The sequence below is a fragment of the Drosophila albomicans genome, unplaced genomic scaffold (genome assembly GCF_009650485.2).
Source record: "Drosophila albomicans strain 15112-1751.03 unplaced genomic scaffold, ASM965048v2 utg000142l_pilon, whole genome shotgun sequence".
Taxonomy (NCBI): Eukaryota; Metazoa; Arthropoda; class Insecta; order Diptera; family Drosophilidae; genus Drosophila; species Drosophila albomicans.
This window is the reverse complement of record NW_026263530.1, coordinates 81,369-93,420: the sequence shown is the minus strand read 5'-3', so window position 1 is coordinate 93,420 and position 12,052 is coordinate 81,369. Positions and strand designations below refer to the sequence as shown.

Below are 12,052 nucleotides of genomic sequence, written 5' to 3'. Positions count from 1 at the left end.
TGCCCTTCTACATGTAAGCGTTTTATTTGCTCCGCCAGCAGTATCAAACAGATATTATCTTTTTCTTCTGTATTTCTGGCATTAAATTCAACGTCCTAAATTATCAGATGACATATACATTTTTGCAGTTCGTTGTGATATCCCTTTTTCTTGGATTTAAATTACCACTGCTTCCATCAGTATTTTGCCTTTTGTCCGTTCAGCCTGGCTCTTTTGATTTTTATCTCGTGCCATCCCGGTGATTTTCCGCTGAAAGGTTAATAAATTAATAAAGGTGAATATAAAACCTTTCGATTTTTTCTGCACTGCATGTTACATGTTGTACCATGCAGCAATGCACTTTACTAACATCGAAAACCAGTTAGGTTAAAGCGCTCCACAACATATACACCATAACATAGTAGTTGCTAGTATTTTAACGATTATATTTGAAAAATAAAATACTTAATGAAATAATAAATTATTGGAATTACTTTTGCATTCAAAAGCAGAGACTACATTGACAGAATCCTCCACTGTAACAAGTAGAAGAATGAGGAACATCAATCTCTAGATTTTATTGTCATTTTATCTTTAGGCTATACTAAGTGTAAATATCAAATGGTAAAATAATTCTGCTAGAGGATTTGTCTACGTCATTTACTCCACGTTGTAATCACATTTGTTATTCTGTCGTTGCGTGGTTTCTAGCCTCTTAGTACCTCACTATTACCCAAAGACGCCGCATTCATAACATTTTGACAGCTGTTATTAACAGCGATAAGTTCTCCATTTACAAATAGTTTCAAAGTTTAACAAATAGTATTTTCAGTAGCAGAAGCGTATACACCATTTTTTATACGCTTAATCCGTCAACATTTAAATTAATGTTTAAAGATATAATTTAATTTTAATAGAAATAAAAAAAGATTTAGATATTGGAGCGAAAAAAATCGATAGTTATTAGACAGCTAGTCCGTTTACTGACGAATATTTTAGTCTGTCGTCCAATGGGTAAACCTGTCTAACTAATGAATATATCGAGATTTTGAGTGCTTTCATTTACCGCCTAACCGCCTCTGTGTGCATACTAGTTTATCTTTGAAGTTACACGCTGAAACTAATTCAGCATGGACTCCGATATAATGGACTTTTTCGATTTTTAAAAGGAATTCCAGCGAGGAACCGCTTACAAGGTGTAAACTGGCGATCCCAAAATCTAGCCGTGGAGATAAAGACTCCAATACGATCAAACGCAAAATGTTGGCACGGATTATGTAGAAAGAAATCGTTCGAGAAAGAAAAAGAACTCAGAGAGTAAGAAAAAAGTCTATACACGATGTGTTGTATGTAGTTGTATGTTAAAATTGACGATGAGTGTGGGTAGACGAAAGCAGTAAATGAATGGGAATTGAACAGTCTTTCAAGAATATATGTTAATTTATATATGTATGTTGACTTTACAGATGGATGATGACAAAAACACTATTAGTGCGCAATAAAACACTTAATGATTTGGATAAGTGACGACGATGACGGCGAAATGGCAGAGCAGCCTCGCGTGCGCTCTGATGAAGTCCTACTATGAGAAAATATCACTTCGAGTTTAAATCGGACAAAGAATTGCCCATATATGCACATTGTGGAGAAAATATGCGCCGCCATTAAGTTAATCCGTGGTGTATATTAAAAGAGAGACGGGCTGTGTAAAACTACACAGGTATGCTTTTAATTTATATTATGGATTAAATCTATCAAGACCTCTGACTTTTACGAAAATATTCTGAATATCAATAAAGATCTTTTGTGGCGCAGATGAAGTGCGTGTATGCCGTATCATATGCTGTTGTAAGATTCCTCAAGTCGGCAGAGTTTGCTTATAAATCGCTAGGCAGTAAGCTCTTTCGTGTAGATTGGACCTCTCTTGGCTTCAATTGATGTTATTGGAGTCCATTGCTTTTGCTGTCTCAGGGGTTTTCCAAATTTCACAAGCACCAAGAAGATGCATTCGTCTTGTACGAATTGTAAAAGGTAAAAGCTTCTTTGAGTTTGTGCTACTCAAAGGGTGCGTGAATATACATGTCTTCTTGACAAAACAGACAAGCGATGTCCCAAGTTTGAGATGATGGAATAAATTATATGCATGCAATTCGTTGAGTTCTTTCATCCGTTAGCTCGCCTCAGCAGGCAACTCTCTTCCGTAAGACTGCAACACGCCAAGGTTGTCTCAATCAACTCGATGTGTTGGTCTCATCTGAGTACATGTGTTCTTGATTGTATTCTTTACAGCATCGATGAGAACAGCTTCAACTTGTCATTCGGACCTGTCCAAGACGTTGCAACTTGCATAAATCTGAATTAATTTCATTAATTTTATTTTAACATTTCTAGATATTTTTCACAACATACGATACTGTTAAGAGTCATCTTCGTTCTTATACAGAAATGTGTCGAACCGTATTAGCTATATATTTGATCATAGTTCATTTATGTAATATATGAGTTGCCGTGTTTTGTTTTATAATAATAGGTGGCGGGAAGTTTCAATTTGGTTTTTTTCCAACAAGGCGCACATACTATTGGATGAAGCTTCAAGAAGGCGAATTACTGTAAAATTGCTTGTAACACACCACGACGGATCGCTGCCATATCGATTGCAATCGTGTTTGTCAGGAACGGGCAATGGCAACCAGGAACGTGTGTGGATATCAAGTCTGGCCTACACCGTCCCGCTAATATGGAGGACACTCGCTTATTGTATTGTACCACAGGTTGTATGTTGAATAATCTCATTAATCAAAAGGACACTCACACACTACACTCACATTATCTGGATGAGGTACATGAGCGGATGAGGACATGGACTTTTTTGTTGATTGTTGTACGCCGACTGCTGCATGAATTCACGTCATGTCAAATCATGCCTGATGTCTGCCACTATTGATGCTAACGAGGTTCTGCAAGTATTTTGCTAGCACTTCGTGGATACCACCCGTGGTTACTGCTAGTCATGGCCCGCAAAATATCCGCTAGTTAAATCTCTATAGAGATCAAGTTCAAGAATATTCATTGCAAGGAATGAGCCCCAACAGCGGGAACCAGGTATATCACCAGATCGCTATGGCGATGCCATTAAAATACTTTTGGGTGATTGACAACATGGAACGCAAGGCGGTTGGGACATCCGACAAACCTATGAGGAGTCGAAGCGCACAGGAGCAGTGCTCATTTTTTTTGCCAGGCATCCATGAGATTGATACTATGGCCGAGCATATTAAACAAGTAAGGGAGAAAAGTAAATAAATTCAACTTAATATTTTATTATCCGTTAACTGATTCATTTCACATTTCACAGTCCCAGTACTGAAATACAATTGTGCGATGGCCATTCGTTGTTGTCGCCCGAGGCTCAAGCAGAAGTCTTTCAACACCTCCCGTTGGCCATCGCAAGGTGATACTGACTACAAATATTTCGGATCAGCTCTATAACCGTGCCAGATGTATCCTATGTCATTGACTTTTGCCTAACCAAAGTGCTACATACCAACTCTGCATCGAAATTTTAAAAGCCTTCGCTTGGAGTGGGCCTCCAAACTGAATTGTCGCCAACGAGCTGACGTGTTGGACGTTTACGAAGTGGTCGTGTTTATTCGTATGGTCACAAAGGACTTTATTTAAATGAAATGAAAGAGTTGGAGTCCCCGAGATTGCTTCGATCGCCACTTGAGAATTCGATACTAAAACCAAGGAACTTGACATGGGTAGCCCAACTGAAATTCTGGCCTAGCGATGCGCCACCAAATCTATTCGACATACACAACACGCGTCCTCTTGCTGAAGGAAGTTGCGAGCCCTTTTTACAACGGTTTGATGGAGTTTACGAGGATCTCGACGGCGATATCACCATTGGGGTCGCATATACACGTCTCCCCCTAGACGTGCGTTTGAGCCGCCTTTATTATAATTGTTACGTATTTAATTGCCTCGACGAGGCTATTATCATGGGTAAGTCACGAAAGTCACGACTTTTATTGAAGATTTGAGAAACAAGGTCGTGTCCGAATTTGTCATCATAGCTGCTGGCATGTCTGTTCGTGGATGTTTCTCACTGAAAGACGAGGACAAAATGAAGCTTTTTTGGATGCGCTACGCTTTCTCCGATGGTTCTGGGTCGGACATGATGCTGTATATCATATCGCATGTACAAAGTTAGTAAAGTCTCTTAATATACACGCAAAGTATTTTGACCTGTAAATTTATGAATTTGGATCTTTTTAGATGTATCTGACACTATGTCAGACAGAATGCAAAAGGATCGGAACACCAATGGGCTCGGCGGTTTTGTGTTTGTTTGCGTTCTCTTCGAGAGATGCATTTGATGGTACAAGACCTGCAGCAACGTTTGTACTTCTATGTATCTACAAAACATGCCATCTAGTGCTTGCAAGTCTTGGAATGATCGTCAAAAATCCATAGTTTTGAAAGTAATCATTGCCGGCGCATTTTATCCCAATTATTTTCATGCGCGCGCCGATAAAGCAAAACGAGGACTACGATAGCCAACATATACCGAGTATTAAATGGCAACGATCCTTGTCGCACTGTCTACTTTACTAAATTTGAGCCACGGTATATGGGTGAATATATACTCGACGGATTAAGAATTATTTTTAGAGGCAAAAATTCCGTCCAAAAAAATGGATGTTACATTTTTCGCATGAGTTCTGAAAAGATATTTGTAACATTTAAAGAGGTGACGATGAATATAATTACATGAATCCCATTCATGTGCCGGGACGCGTCGCGACCGAGGTTTACAAGGCTGTTAGAATGCGTCTAAATAATGCATATCGCCCTCTTCACGTTATAGAGTAGATACACAGTACAATCGCTTTAATTGATAATATTTTCTAAATGAAATGTCCATTTTTCATGAAAATGTTAGCTATATTTCTAAGGTTTTCGATTCTTTAATCATTAAATTTTTGATGATTTTTTTCAGAAAAACCAGTGCTCTTAAGTTATGTTGAACAACACGGATTGGAGTTGTCATTGACAGCCACCTGGGTGCCACCATGCAAGAAATGGAATGTTGAGCTACCATCTGTTTTTGACAAGATTGTGGCAGGCAAAATATCGCATGTAAGTGCAAAATCCCGATATATAAATAAACGACACAGTTTTTAACTAATAAATACGAATCATTTTTGTTTTTGTAGATTGTAAATTGTAGCAAGTTTTACTTTCAACCAAAGGAATTGTTGGATCGCATCGACAGCATGACTGAACTAATTTAATTCACCACAGCACCTTAGCTGTCATGTGAAGATCCAAGCATTATTACAACGGGCCTGGAGCTTCTGGCAATGCATAAGCAACACTTTCAGCGCGCAACTGTCATCAGGGTCGAACTCAAGCAAATGGGAATCCAAAGTTTAGTGTGCGCTTCATTGATTACGGTAATACAGCATTATTGGCTATAGATCAGCTGCGAGTGATGCCATATGAGCTGAAATATAAATTAGATCAACTGCCACCGCGTATGCTTGAATGCCGGCTGGCTTTGATACAGCCATCGTCATTGGTTAGCAACTATAACCGTTGGATAATGAGGCAGTCGAAATGTTGACTACAGTATCAAAGTGCGGAACTATTGAATTGGAGATATACTCATTGGTCAACAACGTCGCTGCTGGTATTACTGCATATGCCTGATGGACTACTCAATGACAAACTTGTGGAACGACATTGGGTCGTCGAGCAGATGAAGATTATATGTCGCGTAAGGGATCATGACTTTCGCATACGCAAGCAAGAGGGTTGAGTGCCATGTAAGCCATGAGGAAAAACATCACATCAACGAGGATTATTTACGTTCTGCTCAGAACCCAACTGACCAAAACTTGAAGCCACCGCCTCTGAATAAATGCAATCAAACTATAATGCTTAAAGGGCCATACAGTCCACTTGAAACATCTATGTGTTCAATGCTACGCGTCGGCTTATTTAAGACTGTGGTTATTGAGCGAGAATCAGTTAATGGTGTTCTTCTAGATTCCGACCCACAAGATCGTCATAATCAAATGGTGGTGGCAGCGTCTGTTAGTGAAACCGATGGTGATAAGTTGACTGCTCGAGGCACTACTTTTATGCCAAATATTCACGGCTTTTCTGCATTGATGACTATGCTCTTTTTGTCCCTCCATGCAAATCAAAAGCAATAAGGAACGTACGAAATACGTGTGTATTTTAGCTGGACTTGGCTTTAATCCAAAAACTATGCAATCTCATTTTGAAGAGCACGACATGGTCGTTAATTTGGATGTCGCAGTTCTGAGGACGATATTCGTATTGTAAATATTATTTTGCAATATAATTGATTTAATTTAAAATTTTGAAACTTATATTTTAGATCAATCAAATGCGTTACAATATCGACATGTTGTTCTTCCACAGCGACCCTAATCAACTGCCCCACCGCTAGAGATGAGGGTCGTGCTACTATTTTTTAATCAACTGCAATCTTTGCTTACACGGTCTTTATAAATAACTATCAATTGTTGCGATTCTTTTTAATTTCTTTATTTTGTAGGCTTCTGAACAAAGATCGGAGTTTTATTGAACGTAACCTGTCAAATTCTGATTATGTTTGGGAGGACATGTCTGATTTGGAACCTGCCGCCGAACCGTTGGCAAGCGAGCCATATTGCCCATACATTGCTATTACGAACTCGAAATCGAGAATATGAGTAACTTGTTGGCCTTACAAGCGAATTGCAAACAACTTTACGAGTGGCGCAACTTGTAAGTATTTATACGCCTTGAGTATTACCTTACAAATAATTAACATATTCAATTATTTTGTAGTCGAAGAGATATGTCAATGCTGCAATGCAAATTGTGTAACGTAATGTTAGAAAGCGTCACCCAATTGCGCTTGCACTTGCTTACCCAACTACATCGCGATCGGGAAAAGCAGATCGGATGGAAACCTCTGTAAAATGCAGTTTATTTAAATTTAATTTGAGGTTCATCCATTATGGACCTTTGTATAATTTAAATTACGATCTGATCTAAAAATGTGCCTTCTAGAATTAAAGCAGTTTTATTGCAAAATATGTGCTTTAATTATATAAGTTATCATTATTTTATTTGCATATGTAGCCTATGATAAGGTCATTTGAGTTTTACAAAAATTCTTTAGTGAGTAAAACAACTACAATTAATAAACACATTTTGAGTATGCAAGAAAAATCTGAATCTTAAACTTTCATTGGGACCCCAAGAGTTCTATAGTACTAGTACTAGCCAGCGTTGATTTAATATTCATATGTGTTAGTTAATGTTATTGTGTTTTTCTCAACTTCACCAAATTCTTAAAACTAACATTTAATGATATGTCTCCCGCTGCAAAAAAAATCAGCAATGGCTTAGCAATATATCTCCGCTGGCTAAAATTTTCGAGCGGAGTTATGTCGTTTTTTTGCGGAGATATGTCGTTTTTTTTGTTCGGCGGAGATATGTCGTTTTAAAAAGCGCCATAACTCCGCCGTGAGAGATATGACGTTTTGTAAACGACATATCTACGCGATGAGATATGACGTTTCAAGGCGACATATCTCAGCGCGGAGTTATGTATGTCTCTATGAAAAGTTACATCTCCGCCGATCTTCCACCTTTTAATAGAATAAATTTAATGTGTTTTTAAATTAATTTCATACTGAAAGTTGAATGGAAAATCTTAAATAACTTAACGATAATATAATCAATTCCTTAAAAACGCTGTTTCCCACAAGTCTTTTATTTAGTATATGGGTAATTCCATGACGGAATTTGTCCCGTGCGAGACTATTTACAGTGCACTGCAGTGAAAATATATATAGTTGAAATAATTTTAAAAATAAGTGAATGTTATTCTTAAAGTATTAGATAAGCACTATATTTAGAGCTAAGATTGATTTGAGGTACTTGTTCTGTCTTACGATAAAATATACAAATTCGTTATGCAATTATCAGAAAAGAAAACAAAAACAGAAAGAAAATTCAAAAACCATTCTTAGCTCTAATTAAAGTACTAATCTAGAGCTATAAGAGTAACCTTTTCTTATTTTTAAAATTGTTTCAGTTTATGTTATTTTCAATGTAAAGAGTCTCGCACGGACAATAATTTCGTCATGGAATTATGTATTATTATGTTATATATATTATGTATTATTATTTTTCTTAATTTTTATATAAATCAATTCAACTTATATTATATTATACATATGGACAATTCTCTGACAGAATTATTCTTACTAATCTAACGGTTCATGATATTTTCATCATTAAAAGCATCGCGCACATCCTCTGGAGTAATTGGTGATTTTGGAAGAAAGGGTTGTGTTTTTCTTTGTAGAGTGCGTTTCACCGTTTGTTTTTCTAAATTATTATAAAACGAAACAAAAAATATTAAATTGAAATATGTATATCAATTCCTGAATAAAACATACACACACACCCGTCATGTTTTTGAATAAATGTACATACATACATAAAAACATACCACATATATATGTACATATGAATACTAATTCTTGTATGTATGCGTACGTGTATGTGTACTTACCTCGCGAGAAACATCATCAAATATTTTTTTGGTGTCGTCGGAATTAGTTTTAACAATTTTATTTTTTATTTCCGACAGCACATCGATTTTTCCATTTCATGGCCTTGTGGTCCATGAATATGCTTTATTTTCTCAGGATTGGAAAAAAACGCGAGCCTTATCTGCACTTAAATAAACCCGTGCTTTACAATCCTTTAAACGGCACACATATGCAATATCATTCATTCATCATTTTAATTTGTTTATTTTTTTATCTAAATTTGTGGGTCACTTGGAGTAAATAACAATATTTTCTTTAAATTAATATATTTCTTAAAATGGGACGCGGAGAACAATTATCGAATATGAAAGAGGCCAAATCGAAGCCTCTCATGAAAGTGGTACTTCGTCCAATTTGTTGAGCGATTTTGCGAGCCATCGCAAATTGGACGAAGCCAAAATGTTGTGAGTAATTTTTTGAGAAACAAATTAGAATATGGGCAAAAACATGAAAGGCGGAGTCAAACACGCCTCTGCGGCAGACAGGAGGCATATTGTGCGAGCTGCGACCAACTCGCATCTCTTAGCACCCAAAATTAAAGCTAGTGTGTCAACAGTTAAAAGAATGATTTTGTCGGCTGATCATCTAAAACGAGTGAAACTTAAAAAAAAAACCACCGTTAAATGATGCACATAAAGCTTCACGACTGCTCTTTGCGCGTGAGCACATGAGCTAGACGAGCGAATGCAGAAAGTTTTTTTTTTCCGACGAAAAAAAAATTTAATTTGGACGGCACCGATGGATACAATTATTACTATCACGATCTTCGAAAGGGAAGAGCATTTCCTGAACCGTCGCCTTAGCTGTGAAGGAGGCGTAATGGTTTGGGGGTCGGTATCAGTCTTTAGCACTTGTGACCTGCAATTTGTTACTTCCAAAATGAGGGCAGAAACCTACAAATCTATAATACAGATAGCGTTTCCTTATTACTCCAATATTTTTCAAGTTATTTAATGGACTTACCAGCAAGATAACGCTCCTATTCATAAACTAAGGTGGTAAAAGAATGGATTAAGGATCAAAATGTGGACTTGCTCGAATGGCCCCCATATTCACCTGACCTTAATATTATATAATGGAAAACGTATGGGGGTTGCTATCGCGCAAGGTATATGAAGGAGGCAGGCAATTTGATAGCAAAACAACTTTAGTTGCGGCAATTCAAACGGCCTGGACAACAATTTCGCTGCAAATACTGCAAAATTTGTATAGATCGTTTATATGAAGTTATATCGAAAAACGGCGGTTTCACTCATTATTAAAACTTATTAAAAAATTACATTAGAAATGTACTTAAGCATAAAGCCAAGTGCCAAAAATATGAAAAATATAATTTGAATTTTTTCAGGTTGAACCCATTCAGATGAACGAAAATAAATCATTGATTTTGTTAAGCTTTAAAAAAAAAATAAATCATTGATTTTGTTAAGCTTTAAAAAAAAAATAAGGAATAAATAATATGTTTTTGAAAAAAACCTTTTTCAAATGATTTAAGAATTAAAGAAAAAAAAATTTATGTAAATCGGAAAACTGGATTAGGAATTATAGATACATTTCTACCACACACATGATGAACCTATTCAGTTCAGCGGCAATATATTTATAGAAATTTATTCAATGTACTAGAAATAACGGAATTGGCGTGTGCGAAAAATTTTCGCTGATCTTCACTTTGCAAATGCATATACACTAAGCAAAAAAAGTCTGCGTACAAACTTAACGCCCAACTTTGATGTTAAATAAAAATAGTTGTATTGAAGATATTGGCTTCATTTTTTTTTAAATTAACAACATATCTATTATGAAAAAATATAACCAGTCTCCAATTATTTCCATCAGCAACTTTTTTAATTAAAATCAAAAAACCAAAAATACACCTGTTTTCGAATCAGAAAAAGTCTGCGTACAAACTTAAATTAGTTTAAAAAAAAGCCATTTATTAATAAAACATTACAAAAATTAGTACGAGGTAGGATAAATAGGAAGGTTTATTGTGCCAATCAAGTGTTTTGGCATTTATTAAACCAATTTTTGGTGAATTCTGGTGGTATTTCGATCCACTCATCCAAAATTGCTCCCGAGGGAGGAAACCGTTCGTCAAACTGGACCAAAAAGGGAAATCTCAGCGGGAAATTGTCGAATTTGTTTTAAAACGCATTTCTATGATTAAAAAAGTCCAAAAAAAATTGGAATCAAACCGGCACAGTTCAATCAAAGCCACATTCTGGTAGGCCTCCAAAACTGACCGATCGAGAAGAGCGGGAGATTTTGATGTCGGTGAGGCGTAATCCTGGGTCAACTGCCGCAAAAATTGGTCAGGACATAAATGAGAACTATAAGAAGGATTTACATGATAAAACAATCCGAAAAATTTCCAAAAAGTAGGACTTTCATGCCTGTGTTGCTCACGCTGCCACCGCCGTACTTAACTGTTGGCGCAAGGTTACGCACATCAAGGGCTGTGCCAGGTTCGCGCCACTCAAATTTTCGCCCTTTTATGTCAAATTGCTCCAATAATTGAAAAGAACTTTGTTCCAAAAGGCTAAAGGCTCTTGGATGCATTTCAAAGCGCTTCGCTTTACTGACGGGTGATATGAGAATCTTCTTCAGCGCAACACAGGTGTATACAATAATTACTATAGTAGTTATGATTCCTGAAAATTTGGGTTACGATCAGATAAAAATTGTGGAAGTTATTAAAGAAATACTTTTGTATGGGCAAAAGCGCCTACTACTAGGGTCTGAGTTGCTTTGGCCGACAATCTGGTACACTGTGCCGTCTATGGTATATTTTGAATGGTGTACTATATCGATATACCAAATATACCATTTGGTATATTTTAGTATTTTTGCAATATATTCGGTATATTTTGAAAATGATATCGCAATATTTTGCCTTTATTAAAAATGGGTAGCGGGTATCTCACAGTCGAGCACACTCGACTGTAGCTTTCTTACTTGTTTTCATAATAGATATGTTGTTAATTTAAAAAAAAAATGAAGCCAATATCTTCAATACAACTATTTTTATTTTAACATCAAAGTTGCGCGTTGAGTTTGTACGCAGACTTTTTTTGCTTTGTGTATATGCATTGGCAAAGCGAATCAGCGAAAATTTTTCACACACGCCAATTCCGTTTTTTCTATTACATTGAAAAATTTTCTATAAATATACTGCCGCTCAACTGAATAGGTTCATCATCTCAGCGGTAGAAATTTATCTATAATTCCTACACCAGTTTTCCGATTTACATATTTTTTTTCTTTAATTCTTAAATCATATTAAAATTTAAATCTGAAAAAGTTTTTTCAAAAACATATTATTTATTCCTTACTTATTTTTTCTTCTGAAAGCTTAACAAAATCAATGATTTTTTTCGTTCATCTGAATAGGTTCAACCTAAAAAAATTCATATTATATAAGT

General features: G+C 36.2%; 1 long non-coding RNA gene across 1 annotated transcript; it reads left to right on the top strand.

Annotated features, from left to right (window-relative positions):
* The first annotated feature begins 6,484 nt into the window (after window positions 1-6,484).
* LOC117577315 (uncharacterized) lies at window positions 6,485-6,981 on the top strand. The gene is made up of 3 exons (XR_004573120.2): window positions 6,485-6,515; window positions 6,572-6,783; window positions 6,847-6,981. It is a non-coding gene; the product is annotated as an uncharacterized LOC117577315 (long non-coding RNA).
* The last annotated feature ends 5,071 nt before the right edge of the window (window positions 6,982-12,052 follow it).